At 45.3% G+C, this 25,020-nt stretch overlaps 2 protein-coding genes and 2 non-coding genes across 6 annotated transcripts in view; 2 read left to right on the top strand and 2 right to left on the bottom strand.

Annotated features, from left to right (window-relative positions):
* Positions 1-25,020, bottom strand: part of LOC117869997 (zinc finger protein 883-like) — a 929,932-nt gene that overhangs the window by 548,900 nt on the left and 356,012 nt on the right. The gene's annotated exons all lie outside the window — the stretch shown is intronic.
* The window catches only part of LOC117870029 (zinc finger protein 501-like), a 561,112-nt gene that overhangs the window by 240,139 nt on the left and 295,953 nt on the right, over positions 1-25,020 (top strand). The gene's annotated exons all lie outside the window — the stretch shown is intronic.
* Positions 13,305-13,377, bottom strand: TRNAK-UUU. The gene has a single exon. It is a non-coding gene; the product is annotated as a tRNA-Lys (tRNA).
* Positions 20,047-20,119, top strand: TRNAV-AAC. Its single transcript has one exon. It is a non-coding gene; the product is annotated as a tRNA-Val (tRNA).

The raw sequence follows: 25,020 nt of genomic DNA on the forward strand, positions 1-25,020 counted from the left end.
TGTTCAGAAAGATTTGCAGAGCATGGATTGATGTCTGGTCCCTCTTAGTCCCAAGAGTGAACAACCGCCCAAACAAAGAGCACAAACAAAAGCCTTCCCCCCACCAGGATTTGAAAGTATCTTGTCCCCTTATTGGTCCTTTGGGTCAGGTGTCAGCCAGGTTACCTGAGCTTCTTAACCCTTTACAGGGAAAAGGATTTTGGAGTCTCTGGCCAGGAGGGATTTTACAGTATTGTACACAGGAGGGCTGTTACCCTTCCCTTTATAGTTATGACAAACACATAGATCTATACCTTTGAAAAGCATAACTATCTAGAGTATCATTAGATGGTGGATGTTAGCAGCTTTGCCATTTTCTTTTTGCAACAGGCACCTGCCAAACTCCAGTATTGTTTTCAGTCACATACCAACGTAACGTACTTACCTCATTAGACCATTCCTCCCGGTATTCAATCTATGACTGGAATGTTAGAATGAGGCAGAGTACTGTAAAAGTATCACAATAAGAATCAATTGAAAACTTGGGTAATCAAAGCTGAGATGGAGACACAGCCTATTGTACAGCTGGTGAGATCACAGGGACACCCCCCTCCCCCGCTAGTGCTGGCTCTGAAATAACAGCAGAAGCAGATCAAAGAGAATGAGCCTATTTAGGAGCTATGGGCAGCTGCCTTCTCAGTGCATCACTCACCTGGGAGGCGTTTCACAAAACACAGCACTTCCCCTCTGTAAGAGAATCACGCCCCTGCCCCCAGGTCACTGTACTTTCCATGGGGCTGTTTGTCCTGAGGGACCTTGATCTCTCCGGCTAGTCCACGGTGATTCATAAAGAGCCATTTGGGGAGCAGGAGTCATCCCAATGGAAATCTCTTCACTTCTTTCTCGGTGCCATCTTCTTAGCCCTGGCTTTGGCCGCTTTGGATGCGGCTTTATCCTTTTTCTCTCCCTTCTTGATTTTAGGTGGGATCTTGTATCAGGGGGTAACTGTGTTAGTCTGTATCTACAAAAACAACAAGGAGTCTGGTGTCACCTTAAAGACTAACAGATTTATTTGGGCATAAGCTTTCATGAGTAAAAACCTCACTTCTTCAGACTCCTTGTTGTTTATGTGGGATCTTGACCATCATCTGGGTCTTGGCATCTTAGACCTTTTGAGGGCTTTTCCCTGCATTTTTGGTCCTGCTGCAGACACAACCTTCTAATGACTATTCCTCGACATGGGATGGTGGCATTTCCAGGGATCCTGGCAGCTCTAGCCAGCTTCTAGGTGGTTATTTTCCTTCTCAAAACCACTGGCTTCTTCTCATGCCTTGTCCTGGGGGCCCAGATGTTGGCTGAATGTGAAGAAGTCAAGATGCTGGTGACATTTCCCTCACCAAGATGTCTTTGCTCATCAGACTCCTGAACACCAACTGGACGTGGTTCTTTTTCTTCTGCACAGCATAGCCTCTGGAGAACAGGGATCTGCAAATGTGCATTCATGGTATACCATTGTTTAATTGATGCAAACATAAACTAGAGACTTAGAGGATTGGAACTGATTTTAGCTGACGGACAGGTTAGCTAGGTTTATTTCCATTTACACAGGAAAATGTTGAGTGTTAAAATTCATTCCAAGTATCCCTATCCAGTGGAACTCATGAACATACTGGAAATGGGTATGAAAATGTTTTCATTTAAGAAAAAGGCTTCTAAGGGGGTACTTGGATTTGAAGCAAGGACCACTTGACCTGCAGTTGAATGTTCTATCACTGTGCTATATCCCCATGACAATATTATGTTGCAGTCAGTGATCTTAAGGACCTTGAAGGACAGACCCTGCTTCAGAGCGCTCCTGTTCCATTCCCAGACCATGGGTGGTTTTGAAAATGGGGTTTGATTTAACTTTATATATGCAGGTAAACAGCACAGCTTGCATACCCACAGTCATGGTTTCTCCCACTGATGTATCTACTGCCTCTCAGGGAGGTGGATTAACTACACAGATGGGACAGCTTTCTCCCATCAGTATAGAGCTTCTTCATTAACATACTGCAGCAGCATCAGTGCAGCTGTGCCACTGCAGCATTTTGAATGTAGACTTGCCTAAGAGAAGCCAGTGTGGACTTCTGGGCTTACATTTTGCACCTTGGATGGTAAGACACCACATGGACAGCTGTGCAGTTCTGTAAGTGTGTCCATGGCTGAACAGCAAGAATTCCTGCCCATTTCCCTTCTGGCTGAAGCATGATTAGAGTGTGTTTGTGGTTAATGAGGTTGCTATAGATTGTTCCTTCCCTGCCATGAGAATTGAGACAGTCCCTTTCCCCAATATATTTTCAGCACCTCTATGATTCCAATAGCAGGTTTTCTCTGGGACACTGAGAGTTTTTGGGAAGTTGATGGTGCCTTTCTTTCCTCACACTGAAGTAAACTCAGATTTTTATTCCATCCTTGATGATTCATGGAATAACAACATCAGCATGAAGAAAGAGGAGAGCCAATATCTCACTGTCAGGGGTGAAGGTGGCCACGTCCCCTCTGTCTGACAATTGCCATTGCAGGAGACAAGGTTTCAATGGAATTGAGTGCCCTGGCACAGAAAAGAGGAACAGAAAGATTTTCCTGTTCACGGATCTGTACAAAGGAAATTGTGTCTGTGTGAAAATGAGAAAGGAAATGAAACGCCCACATGGTGGTGCCTAAGGCATAAGGGAACCCTATAGGATTGGAGTAGGATAAGTTCTCAAGCAGCATCTTTCTTACTTTGCCCATCTGTCAATTTTGATTATTATCAATGGAAATATTTTGTCATTGTGTTGTGTGTTTACAGAGAAATTGACATTCACCAACAAATACGTAATTCTTCCAAGCCTGCAATTGGCTAGCTTAGAAGGACCAATTCGCTCTCCCCAGACCCCATGCCAGACCTCTGCTCTCCATGCTGCCCACTTCCCACTCTGCTGGGATCCTTCCCTGATCTCCCCCCAGGCTTCTGGGATCCCCTCACCACACTGTCCATCTCCCCTGCTGACAGGATCCCTTCCCGTTCCTTTCAGGGCCTGCCTCCCCTCTGAGCAAAAGCTCTGTACTGCTCCCACACCAGGAGTTGAACCTGGGGTATCTAGGTGAAAACCAGGAATCCTGACCACTAGACCATATGGGACAGGTACTAATGGGCCCCCCCAAGCCAATCTCTTATGAGAGCAGCAGTGCCACCCAGCAGGGACTGGCACAGGGCTGCTTTAACCTTTGAGGAACTAAAGTTTTTCTTCTATCCATTCCCAGTGCCTGTGCTCAGGAAACAGAGATCGGGGCTACCAGATGCTGCACAGACCATGACTGAGATCGGGACCTCCTATTGTGCTAGGTGCTGTACAAACCCTGGCCAACACTGGGACACCCATCAATTTCCCTAAGCCTCTGCTGCCCAACTTCTTCTGACTCAGGCTGAATTCCCTCTCAGCCTGGGACCAATCGCCCCAATTCAAAGTCTTTGACTTCTGGACGATCTTCCACATGTTGAGATGGGGGAGGCAAGCAGCCATGTGGTGGTGTCATCAACCCATATTTATATTTTCTCTCCAGATGCTAGAAAGATCCTTGCTGTGACATGGGGGTTAGGTAGCTCCCACGGTGTAGCGTGCCCTCGCTGAGAAGTCTCTGGGAGAGTGGATTCTTCTTAATGGTCCACCAACACATGTCTCATAGGTCCCGATGTCAGCTGCTCCTTTGTTGATACTGAAAAGCTAGCTGCGGGCCTTTCCCACTCACCCCATATTTCAGTAATGAACAGATAGCAGTAATTTGTAACTTCACATACAATGATACAATCCAACAGGAGAATAATGTTCAATGGACCAAGACTTTTTCAGCAATACCTAACAAATCATGCTTTGTACAAAGCATATCATAATCATAGCACAGCTGTGAACATGGGGGTCCAGGGTGCTACTTTGAGGTCCAGAGTGTCACACTCTGCCAAAGCCTTTTTCCACTGGCAGGGGCCTCTCTGTGCACAGAACTCCTAATAGCTGCATGTCTGCAGGCAGTGGAGAACTCTATTTTAGCATGTCTTTCTCAGTGAGCAGCCGCAGTGGTTCTTGCAAGGCCTCTAGAGAGGGACCTTTCAGAAGAGCTTGCTGAAGAGCCTTTTTAGGAACCAGGAGCTCCTGGCTTGGCCTGCCAGTTTTCCCTGGCTGAGCTGACTTTATATGTCAGGCTCCTTTTTTGGTATCTCTTTCTTCTAAACAGAAAAGACTTTCCTGGGAAATCTTGTTCAAGACAGAGAGAGCCTTCCTTGTGGCTAAGTCTTGGAATGCAGCAAATGACAAGTCTGGAGCTGATAAAGAGGTTACTGTTACTCAGAGTCAAACAGAGGTTGCTGCTGGGACCACAAGGCAGTGTACTAACCACTATACAATCACGTCTGCTAGCATGAAAAGAGTGCCTTTCTCACAGGAAATGATTTGGAATTTGGATGTGTTGTCTTGGAGCTTCAAGTGGAGCAATTGCTAAGCACTTCCAGGAGGCAAGCACCATGGCTAAGTTGGCTAAAGCACCTCCCTAGTAAACAGGAGATCCTGGGTTCACCTCCCAGTGGTGCCTTAGTGTATACCTTTTGTCTCCTCTGCTCATCGTTTCCAATGTCTTTCTAGGAAATGGAAAAGACCTATGTAGGGAATCCAAGTAATTGCTCGTTAAGGAAAAGGCTTCTTGGCAGAGGAGCATTGAAAAGATTCAAATCATCAGCCTGTAGTTGATGAAAGGGCTATTGCATCAGCAAGGAGGTTGCCTCGGCAGTAATTGCTGTGATATGAGAGCCTGTGTCTTTTTTCTTTTTCTTTTTTGTTAATTAAAATATCAGATCCAGTAGAAAATACTATTATACAAAGCAAAATGAAATCACAGACAGAAATACCATTGTAAATACAAAAAAGGGAATAATGCAATTGCTAGTAAGTCACACTTTCCGGGCCAATTCTGTGTACTGAGTACCTGTTAAAAGCCCTGTGTGCTTACCAGAGACCTGGAGGAACTGATACAGTGCATTAACATGAAACTCAACTGCTCCCAGTTGCTGGTGGAAAACCCCTTCTTACCTAGAAACAAAGACCAGCAGAAGGGAATCAAGGCTTATCCTGCTCCCAGACCCCAGCCCACGCCCACCTCCACTCTGCTATTGACTCACTTTTTTTCCACCACGGTCAGCCATTCAACAGCCACATAAACTCGGTTAGCCACTGCTGCGGGGAACTGCCAGGAAGATGCTCCTGACAGCGGCTGTGCCAAATATGATCCAATGCTAAGGCATTGATTAGGTGCAGTGTGCCCTGTGACACCTGCCCACCATACAGCGGCCCCTGCTGAGGCCGCCCTTGCTTCAACTGCAGCTGGTTCTGCTGGCACCCCGTGGCTTGCCCTTGTTCGTCCAGGAACAAACCTCAGGCTAGCTATGAATAATCCTGTCCAACCAAGTCTGGCAAAAGCCATCATGTAGCCAGAAATCCCCACACCTGCTGGGTAAAAAAACAAGCCACCAGAAAGTGGTACATAGTCTCAAGTGTACAAGAAGTTTTTGAAGAGTGTTGGGGATAACTTCCTGGTGAACTTAAAAACAAAAAGGAAGCTTACAAAAAGTGAAAACTTGGACAGATGACTAGGGAGGAGTATAAAAATATTGCTCAAGCATGCAGGGGTGTAATCAGGAAGGCCAAAACACAACTGGAGTTGCAGCTAGCAAGGGATGTGAAGGGTAACAAAAAGGGTTTCTACAGGTATGTTAGCAATGAGAAAAGTATCAGGGAAAGTGTGGGACCCTTACTGAATGGGGGAGGCAACCTAGTGACAGATGATGTGGAAAAAGCTGATGTGCTCAATGCTTTTTTTGCCTTGGTCTTCACAGACAAGGTCAGCTCGCACTCTGCTGTCCTGGGCAACACAGTATGGGGAGGAGGTGAGCAGCCCTCAGTGGTGAAAGAACAGGTTAAGGACTATTTAGAAAAGTTGGACATGCACAAGTCCATGGGCCCAGGTCTAAGGCACCCGAGTGTGCTGAGGGAATTGGCTGATGTGATTGCAGAGCCATTGGCCATTAACTTTGAAAACTTGTGGCAATCGGGGGAGGTCCCAGATGTTTGGAAAAAGGCAAACATAGTACCCATCTTTTAAAAAGGGAAGAAGGAAAACCTGGGGAACTACAGACCGTTTAGACTCACCTCAGTCCCTGGAAAAATCATGGAGCAGGTCCTCAGGGAAACCATTTTGAAGCACTTGGATAAGAAGAAGGTGATCAGGAACAGTCAACATGGATTCACCAAGGGCAAGTCATGCCTGACCAACCTGATTCCCTTCTATGATGAGATAACTGGCTCTGTGGATATGGAGAAAGCACTGGACATGATATATCTTGACTTTGGCAAAGCTTTTGATATGGTCTCCCACAGTATTCTTGCCAGCAAATTAAAAACGTATAGATTGGATGAATGGAATATAAGGTGGTTAGAAAGCTGGCTAGATTCTCGGGCTCAATGAGTACTGATCAATGACTCAATGTCTAATTGGCAGCCAGTATCAAGCGGAGTGCCCCTGATATGCTTTGTACAAAGCATGACTTGTCACTCCTGGGTCCAGCTTTGTTCAACATCTTTCTTTATTAATGATCTGAATGAAGGGACAGATTTGACCATCAGCAAGCTCGCAGATGACACTAAGCTGTGGGGAGAGATTGATATGCTGAATGGTAGGGATAGGGTCCAGAGTGACCTAGACAAATTAGAGGATTGGGCCAAAAAAAACCTGATGAGGTTCAACAAGGACAAGTGCAGAGTCCTGCACTTAGGATGGAAGACTCCCATGCACCACTCCAGGCTGGGGACATACTTGCTAAGCAGCAGATCTGCAGAAAAGGACCTGAGGCTTACAGTGGATGAGAAGCTGGATATGAGTCAGCAGTGTGCCCTTGTTGCCAAGAAGGCTAACCGCATTTTGGGCTGCATTAGTAGGAGCATTGCCAGCAGATTGAGGGAAGTGATTATTCCCCTCTATTCAACATTGCTGAGGCCACATCTGGAGTACTGCATCTAGTTTTCGCCTCCACCTCCCCCTCCCCCGCCCACTACAGAAAGGATGTAGGCAAATTGGAGAGAGTCCAGGGGAGGGCAATGAAAATGATCAGGGGGCTGGGGTACATGACTTACGAGGAGAGGCTGAGGGAACTGGGATTATTTAGTCTGCAGAAGAGAAGAATGAGGGGGGATTTGATAGCTCCTTTCAACTACCTGAAAGGGGTTTCCAAAGAGGATGGATCTAGACTGTTGTCAGTGGTACCAGATTACAGAATAAGGAGTACAGAATAAGGTCTCGAGTTGCAGTGGGGGGGTTGTAGGTTGGATATTAGGAAACACTATTTCCCCAGAAGGGTGGTGAAGCACTGGAATGGGTTACCTACGGAGGTGGTGGAATCTCCATCCTTAGAGGGTTATAAGGCCCGGCTCAACAAAGCCCTGGCTGGGATGATTTAGTTGGTGTTGGTCCTGCTTTGAGCAGGGGGTTTGGACTAGATGACATCCTGAGGTCTCTTCCAACCCTGATTGAGGGTTAGAATAACATTTCCCAACAAACGGTAGGTTGAGCTAAGTGCAAATCCCTTTTATAATTCCCCCCATCCAGTAGCCCTAGGGCATGTTCCAAACATTGGATTCGAGCCGCTGAGTCAGCTTCCTGCAATGAGTTTCAGCCTTCCCAGAGGTAAAATTTGTGAGGGGCTCACCATTTTCAGATGTTCTTGTTTAATTCCCATCCATCCAATTCAAATGAGTGTGAAATTACTCATAGCAACATTCTTTTACCTACTTTGGTAAACTGAGAACAGTTAGCAAATGTTGTACTGAGATACCAGTCAGTGGGGAACAGAGTGATAATCATTTGTAAACCAATTGCATTAAGAACCACAGGTCTCTGGATGAGGGTAGACCACCATGGGGATGAGTGTGTCACAGACAATTTGGAAGGAGGTGGCAGAGTAGGGGGTGGAAGAGGTTTAATTAGGGTACATTTCCCCTTTGTCCCAAAAGGGGCAGCATGAAATGTCCAATTAAAAGAGGGTGTCATGCCTGAAGAATTTACAATATCCACCAAAATAACAGTAATAACAAGATAAACAACAAAAACAGAACACAATTTTTTGTTGCGACAGTAGACCCATGGTGTTCTGGGTTGTTCTTCCACTGGTGCCAGCTTCCCATAAAGTGTCTGAAAAACAAAATAAACATTTCCCAGCCCCTTGGTGGGGACAGATTTTGCTTAAAAATACCCCTTTCTTTTTACTTTTTTTGCTGACTGTAGGAAAACAGAAGAATCGCCTTTATATTTTTTTTGTTTTATACAAAGGATACTTGCTGCATATCTAGGCAGAGTAGGCATGTCTATGCAAACACGATCTGTTTCTGAAGTCTTTCCCCCAGCTCATCACTAGATGTGAAGGGGGGAGGTCATTCAGACCCTCCTTACACTTAGGCCTGGTCTACACTACAGGGTTTGGTCGAATTTAGCCAAGTTAGGTTGATTTTCAAATGAATGCATCCACATAACCAACCCCATTCCATCAACTTAAAGGGCTCTTTAAATCGACTTCTGTACTCCTCCCCTCACCGGGGAGGAGCACTAAAATTGACCTTGCTGGGTCGAATTTGGGGTAGTTTGGCTGCAGATCGATGGTATTGGCCTCCGGGAGCTATCCCAGAGTGCTCCAATGTGACCGCTCTGGACAGCATTTGAACTCCGATGCATTAGCCAGGTACACTTAGGCCTGGGCTACACTAGCGGGGCGGTTTGAACTAAGATACTCAACTTCAGCTACGCTATTCGCTAGTTCGACTTACCTGGCCGTCCTGACGGTGACGAGTCGACCGCTGAGGCTCCCCTGTTGACTCTGCTTACTCCTCCTGCCAAGGTGGAGTACAGGCATCGATTCGGGGATCGATTTATCATGTCTAGACAAAACGTGATAAATCAATCCCCGATACATCGAACATTACCCGCCGATCCGGCGTATAGTATAGATGTACCCTTAGAATACATTTCTCTTGTGATAAAGATTGCAGCATGGCTGGCCTGGGTGATCTGACTTGGGCTCATGGAGCTAAAGCTGTGGGACTAAAAACTGTGGTGGAGATATTTGTGTTCACACTGAAGCCTGGGTTCGGAAACCCTCACCCCTCCTGGGGTCTCAGTGGCTTAAGCCCATATGTCTGCACTGTCATTTTATAGTCTTGCAGCCCAAGCCCCATAAGCCTGAGTCAGCTGACCCGGGCTTTGAGACAAGTGCCCTGGGTGTTTTAATCACAGGGTAGACATAATGTTAGGATACGTCTACAGTGCAATGAAACACCCATGGCTGGCCTGTGTGACTTTATTCCAGGACAGTGGCTTGGGCTGTAAAGCTGCAGTGTACGTGTCTTGGCTCAGGTTCAGAACCTTACTATAGGAGCCCAGAAGGTTGGGAGAGAGTTTAGTCAGTGGAAATGTTAAAACTGTAGTGAAGTATTACCCTGGACTCAATGGCATTTCTCCATTGGTCTGTTTGCTTTGGGGCTGTGGCAAAAACACGTCCTCCTGCACTAGTTATTTCAAAGGGTGATTTTTGATTTTCATTCTCAGACACGGTGCACAAAGCAGGACTCACCCCTCAACATAAACTAAACAAGCAGCCCACAGATTCTGGCAGCCATTTGGTGTGAGAGTTCACACCTGCCCCTGTCCCAGAGGGAGGGAGTCATCTGTGAGGGGACTGGACCACTCATCTATCAGCTCTTAACATACAAACTTTCAGTAACTCTATTATCAGTGCCAGTGAGTGTAATTTAAACCACAAGAATAGACATACTGGGCTAAACCAAAGGTGAATCTAACTCTGTATTTTGTTTTCTGACAGCAACCAGTACCAGGAGCCTCAAAAGCCACTGAACACAGCACCACAGGGAGTGGAACCTAGGATCTGCTCAGCTGTCAGAACTTCTTGGATCTATGCAAGGGGAGGGGCCCATGCCTCTGTAGCAGGAATGCAGGCCAGCCGAGTTGATGGCGGCCATTGTGGGATACTGGTGGAGGCCAGTTATGGTGATATAATGACCAGCAGCATTTACACTGACACTTTGTCGATTTAGGTCTGTTGCAAAAAGCTCTCGGCCTCTCATTGAGGTGGTTTTATTTTGTCACCAAAACAGGGCAGTTTTGTCACCAGACGTGGTATTGCAGTGTGTACACCAGCCAAAAGCTGGTGACCAAGGGAGCATAGTGTGATTTTCACATGCCTGAGCAAAATAATTCTACTGAAATAACTTTGTAGTGCAGACCTGGCCAAAGATTCACACACACACAGATTGCAAGGAGAACTTCACCTACGCCTCTGCTTTCCAGAATCCAAACACAAGCAAAGCTTGTCAGGCCCAGGTGGGGTCTGGCAAGAAGTCAGGTGTGGGCAGACACCATGCTTTAGCCATTAGCAGGCACCATGGCTTAGCTGGCTAAAGCACCTGTTTAGTAAATGGGAGTTCCTGGGTTCAATGGTGCCTTGTTGTGTGGCTTTTGGGGCACCTGATATTGGCTACTGTCGGAGAACAAAATACAGAGCTAGATGGACCTTTGGTCTAGCCCGGTGTAATTGTTCTTATGGTTTAAATTACACTTATGGGCACTGATAATAGAGTTACTGAAAGTTTGGGAGTTAAGAGCGGATAGGTCAGTGTTCCAAGCCCATCGTAGATGACTCCCTCCCTCTGGGACAGGGGCAGGTCTGGGCTCTCACACCAAATGGCTCATTGTGGCTGCCAGAATCTGTGGGCAGTTCATTTAGTTTATGTCAAGGGTTGAGTCCTGCTTTGTGCACCATGTCTGAGAATGAAAATTGTAAACCACCCTTTGAAATAAATGCAGCAGGACGAGTTATTGTCCCTGCCCCAAAGCAGACAGATCAGTGGAGAAATTCCATTGAGTCCACGGTAATACTCCACTGCCATTTTACCTTTTTTGCTTGCTAAACTCCCTCCCAACATTGTGGGGTCCCAGAGACCGGTATTGAGCCTGAGCCGAGATCTCTACACTGCAAATTTACCACCCCACAGCCCAAGCCCTGGGAGCCTGAGCTGGCAGGGGGCAGCCCTGGGTGTTTCACTGCAGTGTGGACATACTCTAACATTATGTCTACCGTGTCATAAACACACCCAAGTCACTATTCTGAAACCCTGGGTCAGTTGATTCAGGATTGTGGGACTTGTGCTGCAGGGTTATAAAATTACAGTGTAGACCCTTAGGCTTCAGCCCAGCCTCTGAGACCCCACGAGGGGTGAGGGTCTCCGAGCCTGGGCTCCAGTCTGAGCCCAAATGTCTACACTGCAGTTTTTAGCCTCACAACCTGAGCCCCAGGAGCTGAAGTCAGATAATCCAGGCCAGCCGGGCCACAGGGCTTTTATCACAGCATAGATTCACTATCAGGGATGTCTCCATTGCAATGTAAGCCCAGGGTTAGTAGAAGTCATGTCAGCAGCCCCAACACATAAACATTAACCACGAGGAAAAGACCCATTCCCAAATAAGCTGGGCAGTGTCCTTTTCCCTCAGGTTCTTCAACCAAAAGTCCTTTAACATGAGTCATCCCCTTTCTGCACCCCACTCACAGTTGTTGTCCTTAGTCAGTGCAAGCCCAGAAGTACATCTGTAGAGTTCACCTCCCATCCTGGGTGGAAAAGGGGGAAAATAAGAAGGCACCATACTTGCATCTGATGAAGTGGGCATTCACGCATGAAAGCTTATGCTCCAATACTTCTGTTAATCTTAAAGGTACTACAGGACCCTCTGTTGCTTTTTACATACTCATCATGTTGTCTAGAAACTCACTCATCCCTCCACAACCACCACTATCCTAAAGTTGGTCTACCACCTAAATTTTAGTATTAGAACCCAAACCCCAGCCCACTTGGCTTTGGAACCCATGTCCTCTGCCTAGCAAGTGCTATTCAGTTGAGGGTGAGTTCCTCAGTCGGGGTCTGCCAAGCACAGTTCTGCTGCCCTCGATTCATACAACAATGAGAAAAACCCTTTATTTCTCCTGCCCCAATAATAAGGAAATGGGGAATCCAACACCAACCCAAAGTGATCATTTCAGCAAGCAATCCCATCATGCTGAGCACATAGACAGGATGCCAAGTATCAGAGGGGTAGCCTTGTTAGCCTGGATCTGTAAAAAGTGACAAAGAGTCCTGTGGAACCTTATAGACTTACAGACGTATAAGAGCATAAGCTTTCATCATCATTATTTCATTCGTCACATGAATGTAGTGGAATTTTCCAGAGGGAGGTATAAATATGCAGGCAAGAATCAGTCTAGAGATAATGAGGTTAGTTCAATCAGGGAGGATGAGGCCCTCTTCTAGCAGTTGAGGTGTGAACACCAAGGGAGGAGAAACTGCTTTTGTACTTGGCTAGTCACTCACAGGGTGTGTGTGCCCATGCAAATGAGATCTGCTCCTGAAGTCCTCTTCCACAGTTCATCACTAGATGTCAGGGGAGAGCTCATTCAGACCCTGCTTACATATTTAATATAGAAATTTCCAACATACTGTAAAATCCACATGCAGACTCATATACAAAACCTTGAAAGAAAAATTTCCTGAGAGTGTGTGCAGCACCTGCTGCTGGAGGAAAGGAGGGAGCTGTGGGTTGGGATTGAGGAGCACTATAAAAAGGAGGGGGCTGTGGGTTGGGATTGAAGAGCAGCATGGGGGGGCTGCGGGTTGGGATTGAGGGGCACTGGGAATAGGAAGCGCTGTGGGTTGGGATTGAGGAGCAGTGTGAGGAAGAGGGGGCTGTATATTAGGATTGAGGGGCACTTGGAATAGGAGGAGGCTGTGGGTTGAGACAGAGAAGAAGGGTGAAGAGGAGTAGGCTCTGGTTGGGAGTGGGGAGCAGTGTGCATAGGAGGGCCTGTGGGTTGGGACTAAGGGGCACTGCGAATAGAGGGGACATGGGTTTGGGCTGAAGAGCATCGTCATTTGTGGATCCAGCAGGACAGGGGAAGGCAGCAGGTGATTCTAATTCCTTAAGGATATTCTGTGTGTTTGTGTGTGTGTTCAGGGGAGGAACATGCTATATGCCCAGAGGCCTTTATTCCTCCAGCCTGCAAGGACATACGGGATGTCAGGAAGTTGCCCCTTCAATCCCGCACACACAAAGGCCCTTCTTAGGAAAGGCAAAATCCTGAAGAGAAAAAGTAACATTGAAGAGGACTCCAGGAAGACAGATTTTTAAGATCTTCAAGAATAATTTATCACCTGACCAGGGACTTGAACCCTGGACCCTCAGATTAAAAGTCTGATGCTCTACCAACTGAGCTAGCCAGGCTCACAAAGTAAAAAAAAGGCAAGTTGGTGCAGAGGAGAAACTAGTCAAGAAAAAGTGAGCAGGAAACAATAGGGGAAACTTGCTGCTCTCTCTTTCTCTTCCCAGCCTTAGCCAGGCTTGGTATTAGTGCTTGTTAAAAAGAGGGGGAAATATCAACATGTGTCAGCCTTTCATAGCTGTACAAGAATCAGGCACAATACAGAGGTACCCATCTGCAAGTGCCAAATGTTTGGATTGGCGAATGCAACCTGTAGAAGTCCAGGGCACACTGGGATATAGAGCCAAGTGTACATCATCATCATTATTTCAAAGTTATAATAATAATGATAGGAAGGTTCACAATTGACTAAGTAGTTACATACAAAGGTGTACATTTGGCAGTGTACATTGTTAAATTCTGGCTCCTTCTCATGCTCAGGTTGGACACCCCGGTCTAGATGTAGAAGTTACAAAATTTAAACTTGAAAGAGGGGCCAATTTTCCCATCATTTCACACCTTTACATCCAAACACGATGACTTTCTGAATGAACCCTCCTCCTTCAGCCAGAAGATTTTGGGGTGAATGTAGGAGTCACTGCATAAAATTCTCTGGACTCTGTTGTGAATCAGGTGAGAGCAGAGATACATAGTGATCTAGTCTGGCTGTAAAATCTATATATCAACACCAAATATGATGTTAAATTAATCCTCAGAAACGGCTTGTCATAACTATAAAGGGAAGGGTAACAGCTCTCCTGTGTACAGTACTATAAAATCCCTCCTGGCCAGAGACTCCAAAATCCTTTTCCCTGTAAAGGGTTAAGAAGCTCAGGTAACCTGGCTGGCATCTGACCCAAAGGACCAATAAGGGGACAAGATATTTTCAGATCTTGAGGTGGGGAAGGCTTTTGTTTGTGTTCTTTGTTTGTGAGTGCGTTCGCTTTCGGGACTGAGAGGGACCAGACATCAATCCAGGTTCTCCACATCTTTCTAAACAAGTCTCTCCTATTTCAAACTTGTAAGTAAATAGCCAGGCAAGGCATCTTAGTTTTCCTTTGTTTTCTCAACTTCTAAATGTACCTTTTACTAGAGTGTTTATCTTTGTTTGCTGTACTTTGAACCTAAGATTAGAGGGGAGTCCTCTGAGCTCTTTAAGTTTGATTACCCTGTAAGGTTAATTTCCATACTGATTTTACAGAGATGATTTTTACCTTTTTTCTTTAATTAAAAACCTTCTTTTTAAGAACCTGATTGATTTTTCCTTGTTTTAAGATCCAAGGGGTTTGGATCTTGATTCACCAGGAGTTGGTGAGAGGAAGGAGGGGAATGGTTAATTTTTCCTTGTTTTAGATCCAAGGGGGTTGGATCTGTATTCACCAGGAGTTGGTGGGAGGAAGGAGGGGAATGGTTAATTTCTCCTTGTTTTAAGATCCAAGGGGTTTGGATCTGTATTCACCAGGGAATTGGTGAAAGGTTTCTCAAGGCTTCCCAGGGAGGGAATCCAATTGGGAAATGGTGGCAGCGGACCAGAGCTAAGCTGGTAGTTAAGCTTAGAAGTTTTCATGCAGGCCCCTACATTTGTACCCTAAAGTTCAAAGTGGGGATACAGCCTTGACACGGCTGTTCCCCACCCAGATCCCAGCAAAGGGCTCTCCAAGGAAGGGGGCTCCTTAGGAAGGAAAGAAGAAAGATGTCCTTCTCTCCCTGGAGGAATTGGGCTCTGCGCTTTGGAAAGAAAGGAGGGGAAGAAAATGGTTACACGATGGCAGCAGAACCTAAGAAATGAAACACAATAGGCTTCTGTGCACATTGATTCTGAACAGTGAACAAACCTGACTCCCGTATCATGAAAAGCCAAAAAGCCATTCCTTTCTATGACCGAGTATACTAGGAGAAAAGAGTTCCAATAATTCCTGCCCATTTACTTTTGAATTATTTTACATTATAAAGAAAATTGTAACAAAATTAGTCTGAATTTGAGCTGTCTGTTATTAAAAGCTGGTTCCCCAATTCAGTTCCAACTGCTGTGCTAGAAACACCCCCAGGTGCCTACTCACCCCAGGAAGAGGAAAAGAGAAACCCCCACTCGGCACTGCCCTTGCCTCCAGGCTGCTGTCCCAGGGTGTGTGTGGGGACTTATTGTTTTCTGCTGAGGAGGGAGCCAGTATAGGCCTCTGGTGCTGTGCTCCTAGCATCTGCCCAGCCCAGGTTGTCCTGTGCCTCAGCTGCTGCTCCCTGCATGCTCTAGAGTCAAACATGCAGGGACCCCAGGGGAACAGAGGCTGGGACAGGGGCAGCAGCCTGGGTTGGGCTGGGAAGTTGCTGGGAGTTCTCGTTCACTGAAAACAGGTCTGGCTGCCTTCTCAACAGCACACAAATCAATTCCATGTCCCCTCCCCAGAAAAATCAGCCTGGAGCCAAGGGCAGCATGGGACAATTCCCTTTAGTTCCCACTGAGGCATGAAAGAACCCAGGGCATTTCTAGCAGAGCTTATGGAACTGACATGGGAATACCAGCCTTTAACAACAGGCAGTTCAAGTTTAAGCTAAGTGTTTTTAATAATTTTTACAACATTAAATAACCCTTCAATCATAGTGTCACCATCCATAAAATTGCTTCAGCCTTATAGGTTCCCAAGTGCAAAACTAAACATCTCTTCAAATACAAGGGAATGGAGATCAGTCAGTGTTCAGAGTCATCCCACATAAAAGAACCATGTTGTGATACATACTGGCCCCATCATGTGGCCATTGCTTCTCTGTCCTGTCTGTTAAAATTTTGGTATTTTGCACAGAAACTTTCTTTCCTCCGGAGAGACCTGGGAACCAGGGCTGCAAGCTAGACAAACGCCTTTAAGAGGAGGTGTAACCTGTCAAAAAATCATCTCCCTTCTTCAGTTCAGTGACAGCCTGAAATGTTACTTATCCCAGCAGAGGTGGAGGACTGAAAGCAGATACATCAAACCCCTGTGTAGCTAGCAGGAATGAACACAAACACTGCCTTGTATCTGAAGAGATGTTTAGTTTTACCCTTGGTAAACTACGAGACTAAAGGGAAAGATGGTGGTGAAAGATATAAAGAGTGAAACATGAAACAATCATCATAATTATGCCCATATTGACAGAAAAATCTTTCTATATTCTTCTTATTATCATGAATGTACTATTTTCTCTGGAGTCTAGACATTGACTATACCTTGACCAAGAAATGTGGATCTTGATAAAATAATTGACTACCCCTGGTTAAGGCAATGGACTTGACACCCACTTGAGTGTCCCCACGCAGTTTCAAGTACTAACAACAGTGGCTGCCTTTTAGCCATGGTTTTTAATCAGTGCAATAAATTTATACGAACCCCTGTAAAATCATTTCTCAGCCTGAGTCCTTCACCCACATTCCTTATGGCACTGGGTCACCATGTGGACATTTCATTTCCCTCCTCAATTTCACACAGAGACACAATTTCCTTTGCACAGATCCATGAACAGCAAAACCTCCCTGTGTCTCTTGTCTGAGCCAGGGCTTTCAATTGTATTGTAACCTTCTCTCCTGCAATGGCAATGGTCAGACAGAGGGGATCTGGCCACCTTCACCTCTGACAGTGAGATATTGGCTCAGCTCTTTCTTTCTGCTGCTGTTGTTAGTCCATGAAACATAAAGGGTGGAATGCAAGGCTGAGTTCATGCACCAATCCCCTGAAAAATTTCAGTGCCCCATAGAAATCCTGCCCCCTGCTATTGGAATGATATGCTAAAGATTTGAATAGGAAAGGGACTGTCTGAATTGTCAAAGTGGGGAGTGAACGACAATATATAGCAATGTCGTTACCCACAAATACACTCTAATCATGCTCCAGCCGGAAGGGAAATGGCCAGGAATTCTTGCTGTTCAGCCATGGACACACTTACACTAATGCACAGCTGTGAGTGTGCTGGGGGAGTTGGTTTGAGCAAGCAATTTGAAGTGACAATTCTGTGAGAACAGAATCATTGTGTAGTAAAGCAGCTATATATTGAGTAGCTGTGGCTGAGTGGTTAAGGTAATAGACTAGAAATCCATTGCAGTCTTCCACACACAGGTTCAAATCCTGCCAGCTATGGGAATGTTAGTGTATTGTAATTGCTGTTGTCTTAGTGCTGGGGATCCATGGTGCTAAACTGGAGGAAGATCCCCTTAGGCTGGCTACACTTAAAATACTGTTGTGACACTGCTATAGGACTTTGGAGTAGACAGTTGCTGCAGTCAGTGGAGGAATTTTCCATCCCTCTAATAGCTACATTGACAGAAAAATCTTTCCTTTCATTTAGCACTATCTAACCAGGGCTTAGGTCAGCTTAACTATACTGGTTTGGGGTGTATGGATTTTTCACACCCTGAAAGATATACTTGTTAGAGGGTGTCAAGGCTGGATCCCCACTTTGAACTTTAGGGTACAAATGTAGGGGCCTGCATGAAAACTTCTAAGCTTAACTACCAGCTTAGCTCTGGTTTGGCTGCCACCATTTCAATGGATTCCATTCCTGGGAAACCTTGAAAAACCTTCACCAAATCCCTGGTGAATACAAATCCAAACCCCTTGGATCTTAAAACAAGGAGAAATTAACCATTCCCCTCCTTCCTCCCACCAACTCCTGGTGAATCAAGATCCAAACCCCTTGGATCTTGAACAAGGAAAAATCAATCAGGTTCTTAAAAAGAAGGTTTTTAATTAAAGAAAAAGGTAAAAATCATCTCTGTAAAATCAGTATGGAAATTAACCTTACAGGGTAATCAAACTTAAAGAGCTCAGAGGACTCCCCTCTAGTCTCAGGTTCAAAGTACAGCAAACAAAGATAAACACTCTAGTAAAAGGTACATTTACAAGTTGAGAAAAACAAAGGAAAACTAAGATGCCTTGCCTGGCTATTTACTTACAAGTTTGAAATAGGAGAGACTTGTTTAGACAGATGTGGAGAACCTGGATTGATGTCTGGTCCCTCTCAGTCCCGAGAACGAACACACTCCCAAACAAAGAACACAAACAACAGCCTCCCCCCCCCCCAAGATCTGAAAGTATCTTGTCCCCTTATTGGTCCTTTGGGTCAGATGCCAGCCAGGTTACCTGAGCTTCTTAACCCTTTACAGGGAAAAGGATTTTGGAGTCTCTGGCCAGGAGGGGTTTTATAGTACTGTTCACAGGACAGCTATTACCCTTCCCTTTATAGTTATGACAGAGGGTTTATCCCTTCACCCTCCCATTCCCTGGTCCTTCTCGCATGAACAGAGAGCAGCAATACCCCAAGTCAAAGGTGCAAACAATTCAATGTTTTTTGGGGTAATCTTCCAGCAAGCAATGATTCCAATTTCCTTCCTCAGTATCCCCCTTCCCAGCTCTGACACCACAGAGCCTTGCCTGTGTCCCTCTTCCCATTCCACCCCCTTAGCAAAACATAACTCCAATTCACCCCCACACTTCCTTCTTGACTGCAGGCTATATAGTAAAACTTGAATTCTGCTTAGCTATACCTTAACCAGTCATTTTATTGAAATTTAACTAACCAATCCTAACATATTGTAACATGATTATCACACCACCTTAATTGGTTTACACCCAATAAATTAATTATACAGCAGACAGAAACAATCACAAAACCAGACAGAGATAATACAGACAAACAATTGGGAAGTGGGGACTACAGTGATAGAACAACAAAGCAATGAGGAATATCCACCCATCTATTGATAAGTGAGTTCTTGCCAGACAGGATGTTATAGTGGTAGAGGTTGTGGGTGGTGGTTGCTTAATTGACTGGCCCACATGGCAGCATTTTGAGGTTCACCATTACTATCTCAGAATGCTAGCAACCATCTTTGGTTCACTTAAAATGTGAGCAGGGAGATTACAACACCTCAGAACTCATGGAGTTCCAGGAAACCTGTAACTTTAGGTCTGGGTGAGTGTGTCTAAAAATCAGCTGTGCCATAGAAGGTTCTTAGGAGTTGAAAGAGATGCACCATCTCAACCTCCCTAAAGAGTTCATCAAATATTAATGAAAACTAGGGTTGTTAGGTCATATTCTCTGTACTATTAGGATGGTGGAGTGGTCTAAAGTCCCATTTTTAAAACTCTTTTTTCCTATCTCTTGCGTGTTCTATTCTGATCTCTGCATAGAGATGTGGTTTCAAATCCCACTCCTGACATGACCATTTTCTTCTATCTGGAGAAAATGGCCTCACTTCAATCTCCTTTCGAACAATAGAACTCCATTTGCTTAGCATTTCTATTACAGTAGTTGTGAGAGAAGTTCCAAACCAGGGGGAAACAGTGCCTTTTCTCTCTACCAATCAATTTTTGTCTTCCTTCATTCCAAGCCATTTCCTCAAATACATCCATATTTCCCACACATTTTTGTTTAGTGTTCTTTGCTTTTATGAAACTTTAGGGTCATCATTTAATTGACACACAACTGTACTTATGAAGTGAAGTGAAACACAACATTGTTTTGATATTTTTGCAGAAGAGTTTTGCTTTCTAACCTGGAAATGAACAGGGGCTACCTGAGGGGGACAATGCTGCTCCCTTTTCTTGACTTATCCAAAACACATACGCTCTTGATGCCCTTTGTTTCCCTGTTCTTCAAAGGGAATCAGCTAGTGTAGTGGCTACTGAGAGAGCCTTAGAAAAGGCCCCCAAAAGCAACAGTAGCTGGTTTCTGTAGTGTAGTGGCTATCACATTTGCCTAACACACACAAGGTCCCTGGTTCAAAACCAGGCAGAAACATTTCTGCTTTCTCTCTTTTGGTCTTTTATCACTCCAAGTCCTTTTTCAACTATATCCATAGCTTCTATGCTTTCTTACTCATTATTTTTTTCCTTTCATGGAGCTTTAAGTTCAAAAGGAGAGGGTTAGCCTGCATTTTGAGGGAAGGAACAGACCATCATTTAGGAGACTGCCAGCTACATAACAAATCTGAGTGTAGAAGAATCCGAACCCTTTGTCCTGTGTATTTAGCTCCCAGCCAACAGTTTTCCCCTCACTTTTGTTTATGTTGAGCTAACTACAAACAGCCTCATGTATCCTTTTCATGTCAGAGAAATCTATTGACTGATGATCACATTTCCACTACTTTCCTGGCTAAGCAGGGTTGGGGGTGTGAGGAATCAGAACATAATAATTGGAACTCTCTAACCCCCTCCTTTTAACATACAACATCACATTTTCCTTTTTAAATAATGTTTTTCCCATAATATTTTTGAACACTCATCATCTTGCATGTCTTCAAATGATGTTAATGCAAGCTCTGAGTTACAAATTTCCTTACTGTTCCATTGGTATTTTTAGCACAGTATATTCATTTTTATTGCCATCTTGTTTTACTCTCAGGCTGATTTTTATAAATCATCACAAATGCAGTAACGAGGAGTTAGAGAAATATACAAGAAATGAATACAGTGTGATCCAGTCGATAGGCAGAAAGCTGACTCCGTACGCACCCTGAAACAATCTCCATGAAAATAAAGAGAGCTGGGAAGGATATGACACAAAAGTACTTATATGCCCAATGCAGGGATGGAGCCAATGTAGGAAGAAGTAGAGAAGCGAAAGATCACTGAAGGGGGACAGTCAGCTCCTGGAGGGTTATTTTTCCCTCTCTTAGCTAGGCTAGAATGGAAGAGGAGAAAATTCTCTCGCACTCTCAGAGGATAATGGAAATGTCAATTTGACCTCTCTTCCTCTTCTACTAAAGCTCAGAGACAGGAAGAGATATTTTCAGCCTCAGAGCCTCAAGAGAGCAAGGCTAGGGAGCAGGCAAAGCTAAGGGCCCCATTGGATGGAATGTAACTCCTGCTAGCTCATGTGAGGTGGTATCAAAACCCCTCCCTGGGCTTCAAGGAAAGAGATGGTATTAGCTCCATGTGTTTTCCTGGAAGAGCCTCTAGATAGGAGGAAGAAGAAGTGGAGAGGGTTGCAATGGGCCTAAATGAAAGCAGAAGAGGATTGTTCTTCTTGTGGTTTGTTTGTGTTACTCTTGTGATCCTTGTGGAGGAAGCTGAAGCATCATTTGAATTTGTGTCAAAGCCTTTGGTTGGGCTCAGTTTGTGACCCTGAGCACAGAGGATCCTTAACCCTTGGTTCTTGTCCCCTCAGGGCAATGGAGAAAGTACCAGGTTCTAAAATTAGACAGAGGAGCCAGAGAAAGCCTAGTACAGGTGATAAAAAACACCCACTGTTACCCAGGGCCAGTTTTAAGCCAATTCGGCTGATTCCCCGGAATGGGGCCCTGCGCCTAAGAGGGCCCCGCAACGTCAGGGGCTGCCGGCGGAGCAGGGAAAAAAAGAAAAAGCCGAGTCCTGCTTCTCCCCCCTCCCTCCAGTGTTTGCGCTGCCATACAGCTGATCAGCGCAAGCTTGGGATGGAGGGGTGAGGAGGAGGAATGCGGCGTGCTTGGGGAGGAGGTGGGGCCAGGGCGGGGATTTGGGGAGGGATCCAATGGGCAGGGCCGGGGCAGGGTTGGGGCGGAGGGGGGCGCCAGACAATTCGCATCCCGGCATGGGGCCCCGCACCTGCTAAAGCCGGCCCTGCTGTTACCTCTCTGGTGGTCTAGTCTATTCATTACATTTCAGTGTTTTCACCACTGCGACCCGGAATTGATTTCCAGTCAGGGAAAGAAGCTTTTCAACCCATATCTTCACTCATTGTCTCCTCAACGGATACTTCATCATGCTCAGATAGGTTTTGGAGACCATGTGAAAATCAAACGGCCTCATAACAGAGCATAGGCAGTGGTGAGCTGGAGCTGGTTCGCTCCAGTTCGCACGAACCAGTTGTTAAATTTTGAAGCAGTTTTAGAACCGCTTGTTAACTGGCTTCTCTGCGAGGGAAGCTTTGATGGGCTCCGCCCGGGAGGCATGTAATTCCTTCTTGCAGCCACCGGGGGGCACTGCGCTGCACTGAGGGAGCCACGTGGGCTGCCTCCTGGCCCTGTTGTTGCTGCTGCTCCTCGGACCTTTGGCCCTGGCGCTCCTGCTGCTGCTTGGTGGGTCCCTGGCTTGTCTGCTGGGCATGGCCTGCGTCCTGCTGCTTCAAGCTGCCATCCCCATGTGAGTACCCACCACGCTGCCCACAGCCAGCCTCTGCTGCACCCCCTGCCTCCAGCTAAACCTGTCCCACATGCCTGTCTGCAGCCAGCCCCATGTCCACTGGTGCCCTGCAGTTCCCAGGGCAGTAACCCTGCACACCTGCTTCAATAAGGGGGGTAGGGAGCAGCTGGGACCCACACATGTGCACACCCTGGGGTGACTAGACAGCAAGTGTGAAAAATCGGGATGGGGTGGTAATAGGAGCCTATATTAGAAAAAGACCCCAAAATCAAGTGTGTCACTATAAAATTGGGACATCTGGTCACCCTAGCACACCCGCAGGGAGTGGTGGGGACCCATACATGTGAAACAGAGCTCATTTCTAGTTCAGGCCCATCTTCTTAAAAAATAACTTTAGGCTTTAACATACATCCATATTTTCCTGGAGATGTCAGACTTTTTGGTTCTTAAATCGCCATCTGGGCGGAATTTTTAAAATTTAAAAATTCCTCCCGGGAATATACGGATGTATGGTAACCCAATTGGTACAAAAAATACATCCTGTGGCACATCCCTTAAATCATAACTTTTTATAGGGAATCGGTTGTTAAGATTTTAGCAGCTCATCACTAAGCATAGGTATGTTCCCATTGTGGACCTTTCATACAAGTAGAGCTGGGCAAATCATTTATATCCTTGCTTGCTAGCTAGCCTAACCTATATAATAATAACACTGGTCTACAATTTTTGAGAAGTCGTCTGCTTCAGAAATAAAATGTGCTATTTATTATGTATTTTGATGTGCTGAATTCAAATATGACAATTAAAACAACTGATTGGCTACTGTTTCTAAGATATTTAAGTTTTTACATTTTATGTCTATGTATCTTGTGTAGATAGTAGAGTTTTAATCATGAATTGTAAACCTAGGTCTTTTCATGTGTTTATGGTTGCTTTACATGATAATATTTCACCTGTCCTGTTTATGTAACACTTTAAAAATCAGCAAGGGTTATATAAATAAAATTTATTATGAAACAAAAGGCAAAAAACTTATGTACATAGTTTAGTCCTATTCAGTGTCTACTCGGCGCTTCTTGGCTTGTCTCTTGTATTCATTAAATGGAGCATCTCTTGTCGCTGTCCAGCAATAGTCTGCAAGCATTGATGGTTTCAGAGTAGCAGCTGTGTTAGTCTGTATCCGTAAAAAGAACAGGAGTACTTGTGGCACCTTAGAGACTAACAAATTTATTAGAGCATAAGCTTTCGTGGACTACAGCCCACTTTGGTATGCATCTGAAGAAGTGGGCTGTAGTCCACGAAAGCTTATGCTCTAATAAATTTGTTAGTTTCTAAGGTGCCACAAGTACTTCTGTTTTTTTTTCAAGCATTGATGGGCTCCATTTGCCCTGATAGCGTTTCTCCATTGTTGCAATGTCCTGGTGAAATCGCTCGCTGTGCTCGTCGCTCACTGCTCCGCAGTTCGGTGGAAAAAAATCTAGATGAGAGTGCAAAAAATGTATCTTTAGTGACATGTTGCAACCAAGGCTTTTGTATGCCTTGAGGAGGTTTTCCACCAACAACCTGTAGTTGTCTGCCTTGTTGTTTCCGAGAAAATTTATTGCCACTAACTGGAAGGCTTTCCATGCCGTCTTTTCCTTGCCACGCAGTGCATGGTCAAATGCATCATCTCGAAGAAGTTCACGAATCTGAGGACCAACAAAGACACCTTCCTTTATCTTAGCTTCACTTAACCTTGGAAATTTTCCAAGGAGGTACTTGACAGCTGCTTGTGTTTTGTCAATGGCCTTGACAAAGTTCTTCATCAGACCCAGCTTGATGTGTAAGGGTGGTAACAAAATCTTCCTTGATTCAACAAGTGGTGGATGCTGAACATTTTTCCTCCTGGGCTAACCCCCTCCTTTTGCCCTTAAAAGATTAATGGAAGGAAAAACTAATGAAGAAGAAAGCATATGAATTATGGATGTATTTGAGAAAGGACTTGGACTAAAAGAACCAGAAGCACCAATGCTCCTGGCTGATTTTGAACCAGATACCTTCTGCATGTTAGACCACCATAATTACCACTACACCACAGATACCACCTATGATCATACCTTGGGAAAAGAGGCTGAAGGACCCCCCCTGTGCTCACTGTCAATACCAGAGCCCAGGCCAATGCATTGACACAAATTCAAATGATGCTTCAGCTTCCTCCAGCAGGTTCACAAGAGCAACACAAATCCCAAGAGGAACAATCTTCCTGTGCCTTGATTTACCACAGCACAACCTTCTCTGCTTCTTCTGCCTACCTATTAGCTCTTACAGGAGAGCCCACTGAGCAGAGAGCAATTCTGTCCTAGAACCCAAGCCAGGGGTTTTGACACCACCTCATTTGAGCCGCTATGTTTCACAATGACAGGCCTTTTAGCTTTGCCTGCCCCCTAGTGCTGCTCCTGGTTTATCAACTCTGCATGCTTAGGAAGCAGCTAAACTGCTGTGCCCCCTTTAGACTCATAGACTTTAAGGTCAGAAGGGACCACTATGATCATCTAGTCTGACCTCCCGCATGATGCAGGCCACAAAAGCTGACCCACCCAC

The sequence above is a fragment of the Trachemys scripta genome, chromosome 25, assembly GCF_013100865.1.
Source record: "Trachemys scripta elegans isolate TJP31775 chromosome 25, CAS_Tse_1.0, whole genome shotgun sequence".
Taxonomy (NCBI): domain Eukaryota; kingdom Metazoa; phylum Chordata; order Testudines; family Emydidae; genus Trachemys; species Trachemys scripta.